A 10,345-nucleotide genomic window follows, 5' to 3' on the forward strand; every position below is an offset into this window, starting at 1 on the left:
GCCTGAGCCTGTCCCAGCGTCGCCCGCCTGCGGCTGGCCTCCTGGAACTTCCCGCCCGGCGGAACCACGAACTTTGGGGGCTTTCCTTCCTTGACCCATTTGAAGGAACTTCTGGCGCCCAGCTTAGGTCGTCCGGGGACGGGAGAGTAGAGGGCGCTTCTCTTCCCGGCGCTGAGCGGCCGGGCTCCCCTGGCGCCCACGGGCTTCCCACCGAGGCAGCGAGCGCGGCGCCCGCGGTAACCCGAGCCCGCGTTCTAGCTCAGTGAGAATCGCTAATTATTAGGTCGTCCGAAGCGAAGCTCAAATCACACGCTGGGGGCTTTACGCGCTGCCCCGCTCTGCCGGTAGCATTCCTTAGGCTTCATCTTTCTGAGAAATGAACTCGCGTCCCTACGACTTTGTTTCCGTCCGACCATCTACACTTTGCAACCGCGGGAAACTTTTGCTGCGCGCGCTCTAGGGGCGGGTGGGGACTTCTCCACGAGCGAATGTGGGGAACCGCAATTCGGGGGAGTCGTGGGTGCAAACTGCACCCCCCTCTCCTGCATTTCTCACGGTAGCGAACGGCTTCTGCAAACAGCAGCAGCAGATCCCCGTTTCCCTCTCCCCGCCCCCCTCACCCCGGCTCAGCACCCAACTGGAAGTCCACTCTGGGGACTGGAACGTTCTGCTACTTTTGCAGGAAAGCACGGTCGGCAAAGACCAGACGCCCCCTCCTCCCCTCCCCCATCCCGCCCTCTGTTACTCCCCTCCATCTTCGTATCCCTCCTTTTAAAGGCAGAAACCAAGCCCCCGGGCTACTTGGGGCGGGCTTGGGCTGGGGGCACCGGTCGCGGGCGGCTGAGAGGCGGCGCGGGCCGGGGCCGGGCCGGGGCCGGAGCCCGGGCGGTTACCTGGGAGCGGAGGGCGGGGAGGCAGGTGAGCCGGGCCGCGCGGGTTCCCACACTTCTCACCGCCGCTCGGCAGGGGAAGTGGCAGGTCTGACAGCCGCGTTCTACGCGAGGACCTGCCCCAGAGTTTAAATGTCAAAGATAAGAAAAGAGGGTGCTCTGGCAGGCGCTAACTTTCCTTAATATCCTTGCCAGAGCGGTCCTCATTGGCTGTCAGGCACGCGTGACGTCACGGCGGCCGGAGTCGGGCTCCGCTCCACGCGCACCAGCGCCGGGCAGGGCCGGAGCTCCCTCCTCGCGCCCCGGGTCCAGCCGGCTCCAAGCCCTGCCAGGGCCCTCCTGGGCCGGCCGGTGGCTGCCCGTGCCCAGCCGGGCCCCGGCCCGCCCTCCCTTGGGGCGTGGAGTCAACCCCCAGGAAACTAGCCCCTCCCCTAGGCTGGCCAGCTACCTTTCCGGGTGACCACCAGGTCCCCTCCTCGGATCCCCTAGGGAGTCACTTCATCAGAGGGACCCGAAGGTTGTACCGGGGTTGAGAAGGTCCTCTGGCAGGAATCCTTTTCAGGAGGAGCTCAAGGCGCGATGGGTACCCCAACCGTGCCCTCGGGCCCACAAGTCACCAGCTGGGCACAGTCGGGGTGTCTGGGAAGAGGGTGAGTGAGCCCTTCATCCAGGCAAAGCCAAGTCCTCGGCAGACCCGCTGGGCGCTCCTAAGCGGAGCCACAAATGTCACCTGCGTGGGTTCCCCTGGCCTCCTTAAGCTGAAAGGCTCCAGTCACGTAGAAAATGTAGGTGATTTTATTAATCTTTGATTTGGGGGGTTAACTGTTGACTTGTGGCCTAGAGGAGGAAAATAAGAAAGTCCCAGATTCTGAAGTGAGGATTCCCTTCGGGGAGTAGCCACAGAACCTGGGGGGGCGGGGGGAATGACCTGGAGGTCTCTGTTTGCTTTCCTCACACCCAGTGTGGACTGGGAGATGGCTTAGTTGAGCTGGGACTGGCTATCTTAGGGTAGGGACTTAAAAGCCCCGTTGTCATTCCTGGATCTCTCCTCCTCAAACCCCCAACAGGGGAGGAGGCTTCTCAATGTCCAATCCTTTTGTTCTCTGCCTCCATCCGGGTCTGGAAGTGAGAAAGGTCTTTTCGGGAGGGGTAGGGGACGTTTGGCGAGGTGGCGGGAAGAGAAGGGGGACATGGAGTTGCCTTTAGGCAGCTCGTGGGAGGCCTAGCCCTGGAAGACCTGGGCCTGCCAGTGTAAAGACGGGGGGGGGGGGGGGCGGAGGAGGGCCCCAGGGCCAGTTCCTGCTCACCTTACTTGGGTGGGGGTGGCAAAGGGAGAGGGAGCACAGATGGCGCAGGAGAGGTCGAGCGGTTCAGCTCCGCCCCAGGCACACCTGGACAGGTGTGGGCTTCGCAACCCTCCAGGAGGCGACTCCCCGCAGCCCGCCGGCCTCCTCCCGGTCGGGCCAGCTCCCTCCGCCCTGGCAGGGCCTGAGGGCAGGTTAGAGGTGGGGAGGGCCGCGGGAGCCTCTCGGTGGCCTAAGCGTGGTGTTCTTACTTATCTACAACCCGTTCCCACAACTCTCCCCGTCCTACTCCCTGGTCTTGCAGTGTCAGGGGCACGGAGCCTCCCCCGCCCCCGGCCCGCAAACCGGCCGCTCTGATCTAAGCCGCAACGCTGCTGTGATCCTGGCCCCCCAAGTGCTCTCCCCTGGGGCGTGGCACTCGGAGAGGCCTTTGCTCGGGTTTCTCCACCGCCACCGACCTTCTTCCGTGACCTGGTTTCTTGGCAAGTGTCCTGGTTCCCCCCGGGACCTGGTCAGCTCCCGGCCCCGAGGTCCCGAGGTCTCTCGGACCCGCGCTCTGCCTGGAGTTTGCGGGTAGGCCCCGGGCCTGGGCGGGCCTCCCGCTCCCCAGTCTGTCCGCGGCTCGCTCCCCACCCACCCCTTCTGTCGGGAGGGGAGGCCCCGGGAGGCTGCTTGGGGCTTGTTTGGAGTGCGGGCCGCTAAGTGTGCGCGCATCCCTGCAACCCGGCAGGGTGCTCGAGGGAGCGCTGGAAACGCCGCGGCCGCGGCCCTCTTATCTGCCTGTCAATACGGGGCGCGCTGGCGCCGCGCGGGGCGCCGGGCGGTGCAGGCGAGGCCGCGCTCGGCCCCTGCGCGCTGCGGGCCAACGCTGGAGCCGCTCTCCACCTGCGCCGGGCACGCGAGGCGGGGCGGGCGGGGCTGGCGCCCGGGACGCCGGGGCGGACGCTAGTGTCGCCGTGGCCCAAGCTCTTGACCCCTGCGTGGCTCCTGACCCGGGAGCCTGCCTCCGGCCTTGGGGCGGCCCGGCCCGGCCCTCGCGGTGCCCAACCTGGGCTCAGGCACACGGTCCACGGGCCGCCCCGCCCCGCGACGGGGCAGGAGGGCACAGGGGGGCTCGCGGGCGTCACCGACGACTCGTAACCCGGCGCGCGGAGTGCAGCCCGCAGGTGGGGGGCAAAGGGCCAGGAACAGAAACTCCCTGACGCCCAGGGCAGTTCCAAGCTCCGATTCTTCACAGCACCAGGGAGCGAGCTGGGCAGCCGCCGGGTCCGTGGGGCCGCCCTGGTCGCCCCGGCCTCGGGCTGCGGGGAAGCCCCGAGCTCCGCCCCCCCCAGCGCTCCGAAGCCAGGTGGGGAGTGGGGAAGGGGGGAGGGCCCGAGGTAGGAGGTAGGGGTGCAGGAAGGAAAGGAAAGGAGAGGAGTGGTTCGAGAGCGAGGCTTGTTGGAAGGAGAGAGGGGCAGAGGAAGACAGATCCATCCTTGGCTTGAACTGTAGCTGAGATCTTGTCCAAGGTACGTCCTGTCTCCGTGAATCCATCTCCCTCCTCCCTGCCTCCCTGCCTCCCTGCCTCCCTCCCTCCCTCTCTCTCTCTCTCTCTCTCTCTGTCTCTCTGTCTCTGTCTCTGTCTCTCTTTCTCTTTCTCTCTCCCTTTTCTCACTACTTTATGTAAATAAAGCCGCTTCCAGAATGGAAGCCCCTCCCGCGGGATCCGAGCTGTAGGGTGGGTGGGAATTGGCTTAGTATTTGTCTTTTCACTGACAATGGCCATTGAGCCTCCCAACAATTGAAAAGTAAAAATGGATTTTTTTCACTTCAGTATTTCAGTTTCATTTGACTAAGTCTGGACAATGATACATCCTGTTAACTTCTATATTTAAAATTATTGTTCCTGGATGGGTGCTAATTTATAAAGGGGCTTAATAAAACTTTTTCCTATAAAAATTAATGAAAGAGGGGAAACTCCCCAACTAGTTGAGAGGGGGAAAAAAATACTGTGCACATTGTGTGTCATTTCGAGGAATGTTTTGTGAATCTGAGCATCCAAAAGGAAAATATGTATCAAAGGTAATATTTGCCATCTCTTCTCTGAGGTCTAAAAGATTGTGTAATGGCATGGTTCTGTGCAATACCCTGGGTTCTCTGCTATCCGATTATTTTCCTGCTCTCATTCAAAGAAATACTTAGTTCCTTCTCTCTTCTGTCCATTCTACCCCACCATAAAGTTTTCTTGGACATTCAGGAAAATCTCCAAATCCTTCCAGTTTGCTTTGCCACTAAGAAAATCTCAATTACAATCAATTTGAGAAAACTCTGCTTTTCCTTTCCTTCTACACATTTTCACAGTAAGTCAGTCCTTCTGTGGCACCATGTTTGATTTCTTTCTCCCCCTTGTTTGGGTGGAGACTGAGACATTAGCTGAATTCCCTGGGGGTGATTGGATGCAATTCGCTGAAAGTAGACAGGCACGTCCTGGATGTTAGAAATTCACTTTTTCTCAACGTGACAAGGCCGCCTTCGATTGCAATTGTATTTGAATGGGCAGTGAGCGGAAAGATCTCTCATCATTAAGCCCACTTCTACTTTAGCAAAATAAGGAGAGCCTCATTTGCACACAAATGCACATAAAACTGGGATTCCCTGCAACTCTTTAATAAAAAGGGATGGCTGCATAATTTAAACTGGAGGTGAGAAGGCAGAGAGAGAGTGAGATGGGAGGTTTCAAAAGCATTCCCTCCCTTCCCTCGAAAGGTCCATGTGATCGAGTTGACTTTTTTTTTTTTTACTTTAAATCTTAAATAAGATGTGAGTTGTAACAAGAGGATTGGCACTTACTCTGTGACCCTTATAATTGGATTAAATATAGACTGAGACATACAAAAACACACCAAGATTGACACCTGCCAACTGGACTTCCTTATGATTGATTGTGATGCTTCGTGCTGGCAACAATAATGAAATAAATTGTACGGATAAAACAGCACATTTGTCATTTCCGTGCCATGAGTGAGGAAGTCAACGAGTTAGGCAAGCTGTTAGCTGACAGGCGCGAGCGGGAGGCAAGTTAAAGCGATAAATAAGGATTCCAGGCATTGACAGGACAAATTATAACTTGTCACAACCTTTTTAAATTCAGAAGTTTTCAATTAACATATATATATATATTGCTGTTACATATAAGCTAAAGGGGGGGGCGTAAACAAGCCAGATGAGCAGGGACACCCCTCCCAGACAGGGGCGTGGGCACCCAGGCCTCTCCCCTCTGTGTGGGCCAGTGAGCCCTAAGGGTACCCCCCAGCGTCGTGTGCACCGCCACAGGGCTTGGTGAGGTGAGTGAGGGTGTATTAAGCTAAGGGGTGGGTGGCTTCTTCTTTTGATTGGACCAACAGGTCAGGCTCCAGTACCCTTTCTTCACAGAAGCAGGGCTCCCAGCCCAAGGAAGAGTCGGAGTAAGGCCTGCTCCCAGGCTGGTGCCGCCCTTTATCCCTCCCCAGGTCACCCTGTAGAGAGTAGGAGCTGGAGGGCACAGGCACTGCCCTTTCAGGCTCCAAGACCTCGCCCTCAGGAGGGAATCTGAGCTTCTGGACTTGGGGTATCAGCAACGGCCACATCCTGGATCCAGGCCTAGGCCGCTGAACCTTAGTGTGGCCTGAGGACACTCCAGGCTAGGGACTCCTCCTCTTATTGTCTGGCCCAGCGCTGTCCGGGAGGCGGCCACAAAACCAGCTCTTTTTGTCCAACCCAGGAAGAGGGGCTGCTTTTCACTATTCATCCCCTGACTTTTGCACACAGTTTCAGGGGCTCTTGTTGGCCCATGGATGGCGAGAAGCCCCCTGAGGGGTCTCTGGGTGTGCTGAGGCCATGCAAGTAGGGCTAGTGAAACTTCAGGAGGAGCAAAGGCCCGGAGTTGTGGGGCGGGCTATAAACTAGGGGCTGCTGTGGGATTTCTGATGGCGTCTAGGGTCCGTGGATGGAGACTAACGTGGGTCAAGTTTGATGTGAGTCTGACAAGTGTGCAGGGGAGTGTAAACTCCCTAACGGTCTCCACCCCAAAGGAGGCTGACTTCTTAGATTTAAAGTTTACCCCCACCCCCAGCTAGAACCTGGACTTGGTGGTGTCTCTCGGTATTTCCCAGGCTCTTTCTGCACGGACATCCCGGCCTTTCACCAAACCAGCGGAACTTGAGAAAGTTAGAGGCTGGAAGTGAGCGTCCCTGTGTCTGAGGCTGCTGGGCCGCAAGTGCCGCCTGAAGGGAGAGGAGGGTACAGAACGGGGTCTCGTCCTAGTCCAACTGGGGAGCTCGGAGACCGCTGGAAGAGAGGTAGATCCAGTTCAGGGTGGGCACAAAAGACAGAGCCTGGAAGGGCGCCCTGCTTCTTACCCCAGGCAGTGATCCAGGTCCCCGAGGGGTAGAAAGAGGACCTGGCCAGCCTAGCTGTCGAGGCCACGACCCGTCACCACGAACACTCTCAGAAAAAAGCGTGTCAACCCCAAGGTCTAGCGTCCTAACCTCGCGGCCCCTGCCACCAAATTAAACACCACGAAGCTCTGAATCTGTCCAAAGACAGAGCGCGAGAAGAAATCGAGGTCGGAAACAGGAGGTAAAAAATCGAGCTGCATGGAATTAGCTGGAAGCAGCCGCATTCCCCAGCGACGGCAGCCATTAACATTATAATCTCAAACGCCATTTTTTTATGTAACACTATTGTTAGTAAATCAACTCCTCAGGTCCTCTGAGACGCTGACCCCTGGCAATTCAGTGAAAGTGTAATTATCTCCCCGAATCTTGGACAGATTTAAGAGATTACATTTCAACTAAATCTATATCAATGCTAATTCCCTCTCTGCCCCCACCAGCCTGCAGGTGCTAGGCTCGGGAGACGGCGTCAGGCCCCTGCAGAACGTCTCACAAAGAGGAGAGGGCTTGCTGTGTACAGGCCAAAAGAAATGAAGCCCCACATAAAATTACACCTTTTTTTTTTTTGCTACAAAACCTGGTTCTTATATAGCAAAGTTAAACAAAGCAGCTATGCTAAATTAGCGTTACATAAAGGCGGGTTTAATGCTCGGTTACAGTCAACTGATGTATCTCTGATGGCTAATTGTCTATCAAAATTAAAGAGAAAAGAACAAATGATTCGTTATAAGAAGGTGTTAAAAGCTTCAACAAAAGCACATTTCACAAATATAATATCCGCAGCTCTAGGATTGCCCGCGGGGTTGTTCAGGCCCAGGCCCTGCGCAGCTATGAAAAGTGGGGTGCGGGGTGCTATTTTCCTGGCAAGAGCTCATTTCCTCCCAAATGAGTATAATAAAAAACCCGAGAGGCGATATTAGTGTAAAGATCGGGATTAGCCCTAATCCGAGCAATGGACGTGGGCTTCAAAAGGGACCCCTACTTTCTTTGCTCCGGCTGGGGGCGAAGAGCGCTTTGCCATCCCCAGACGACACCAAATCCAACCGGCCACAGCCTCACGTTTAGGGGGCAAGAGGGAGCGAGTAAGGCTGGGGGTAGTTTCAACAAAGGAGAGCAGGCTGTGCTGGTCCCAGCTCTTTCTTGAGATCTCCGGGCTTGAAGAAGACAGTCCGGGGCTCTCTCCTAGGGATCGTGGAGGCGCGGGCACCGTCCAGCACGTGCCTTCCTGACGCACGGCGCTGGCCTCCCCGGGCGCAGGCCGCTGCAGCCGGCCCACCCTCCTGGGCCGGGGGGCACTCACAGTATAATACGACGGCCCCCTTCCCCACGGCGACACCAGATCTAGAGCTCCGAGCATATTTGATGTTGAAAGTTAATTAAAGCTGAAAGCAACCAAAATGCTCGCGCCAGGCGCACGGAGGCAATTCCGGACTCGCGTGGCCGGCCCGCAGCGCCAGAGGAGCGGCGAGGGCCGTCGGGCTCGCTCCCTGCGCCGGAGTCTTTTTCAGAGAATCTAAAGCTGGGGAATGAAAGCCGAAACCAAATCAGGCAGCAAGAGCAACAAACCGTCTGGAAAATGGACCCATGGAGCCGCAACAATGTACTTTTTTTTTTTTTTTTAATCTTTGACAACTTGTGTCCTAAAGAAAGTGTATTGAAGGTAATTGAAATGATTACAATTCATTGCTGCCTGGCTTTGAATATGAACAGTCACATAATGACATGCCCGCCATACAGCAACAGTTTAATTTCCATTATCCGACTTCGGGATCCTCGTGCCAGCCGCCGGGGCAACCCGGCGCTGAGGCAGAAATCTTGGCTCTGGCCAGCTTTTATTCATTTCAGGGGGGTGGGTGGGGTGGGGCAGGGGTGGAGAATGGGTTTGTCCCCTCCTCCCCCGAACTTGTTCTGAAAATCCCAGGGCCCAGTGGACGCCGAGGAGCCGACAGCCGAGACCGTCGTCTTCAAGGGGCCACTTTGCCCGACGGGGCTGCGGACGACGGCGCTGCGCTGCTGTCTTGTTGTACCCGGGGGTTCTCGGACCTGCACGGGGCGGGGCCCCCAGCTCCTACCCTCACCCCACCCGGTACAGGGAGAGCCTAGGCTGGGGCCCCGTCTCCTGGGTGCCCTCCCGGACAGCCTCCCTTCCCTCTTCCTTTACCCTTTCTTTCAACCACAGCGAACTTTCTGCTCCTGAGCTCCGAGGCTTGCGCGCAGGGCCGGGCGGAACGGGCTACGGGGGGGGGGGCGGGGGAGGCGGGGGGGGGTCCCGGATTTGGAAGTTGCTTGGGCCTTGACCTTGTCCTGTCCTCACCTGCGGCCAGCCCACACCCCTGAGGCCCCAGGGAAAGAGCGGAGATCACCAGACGTCTCTGCACTGCGGAGTCGCTGGAGCTCACCTTGCGGCGAGGCCTCGGCGGAGCCTCTGGGCTCCAGCCAGAGGGACAGGGGATGGGCGCAGGGCCCCGGCCTCTGCAGTGAGAAAGCGCCTCCTTCCCAGGCGCGGGGTCCCGAGGACAGACTTTGCTCCCCTCTCCGAGAAACTAAGGGGAAAAAAAAAAAAAAGACCATCTGGTAATTGTCTTTCTTTAGATCTTCCCTTAATTATGCTTTTAATTAAAGATGGTTCAAGGCACCGGACCACATGAAGGGCAGTAATTACAAATTACATTACAAACGCGACAGATGTAGCGGGATCTGCTGGGGAAAAGGTACCGGAATAAAAATTTGACTAAACTTTGGGATAAATTAATCGGAGTCTTGGAGAACAGAAGCACGGCCCTGATGATGCAGGCTCTAGGCAGGGTTTAAGTTTTGTGTCATGATTGTTTTCATATTTCTTTGACATCTATTGATTTGGAGGCAGCTGCAAGCCTTTGTCACAGGAGAGAAGGGCAGTCACAATATATTAGCTTGATGGCATAACTCGAGCCGGAGAGGCGAGGGGAGCCGGAGTGACGGGGGCGCACGTGACCCCGCCCGGGGCCTCGCTGCCCAGCCGCGCATTGACTTGCTCTAACAGGAATAACAGAGTATTGCTGTTAATCCCCGGTCAGAAGGTGCTTTTCTGTCTAGAACGCGGTCGGCGGGAGGGGCGCAGCGGCGGCCAGGCGGGCCCGGGTGTCCCCGCGCCCCGCGCCCCGCGCCGCCCGCGCGCGGGCCGGGCTTCTGCACTCCCGGCTCCGCGCCCACGTCGAGGGGCGCCGGGATGGCGAAGTTCCACGGGTCCCCGGCATGGCCGGGACGCTCCGGGCCAGGCGCACACTTGGCTCCCCGCAGGCGAAATCCGGGCCGGAGGAGCGGGGCCGAGGAGGCGATGGCCAGGCGGGCGCCCGGCCCCCGGCTCGCCAGCCGCAGCTCCGAGCGGACAGAAGCGTGACGCAGGCTGTCCATACAAAAGCGAGGGAGCTGGGCCATTGCCTTCGCTAATCACCGCCCGGGTCTGCTCTTTTCCTCCAGCCCACCCCTCCCTACCCTTCCCCACCCCGCACCCCGCACCCCGCACCCCGCCCTCGCCGCCACCAGCCTCGGACACGCGTCCACGCCAGGGTCTGACTCCCTCCGAGCAGTGGCTGCACTTCACGGGAAAAGCCAAGGTGCCCATCGCTCACCCATCTATCTCCAGCGGCGGTGCGGAGCCCGGGAAAGACGCCTGGATCATTCAACAGCCCACTTTCGGCTTTCAGTTCCGCACACGCTTTCAGACCCTGACGCAGCCCGGGTTTGACACCGAGTC

Source organism: Miniopterus schreibersii (assembly GCF_964146895.1).
Source record: "Miniopterus schreibersii genome assembly, chromosome: 12".
In the NCBI taxonomy this organism is placed as follows: Eukaryota; Metazoa; Chordata; class Mammalia; order Chiroptera; family Miniopteridae; genus Miniopterus; species Miniopterus schreibersii.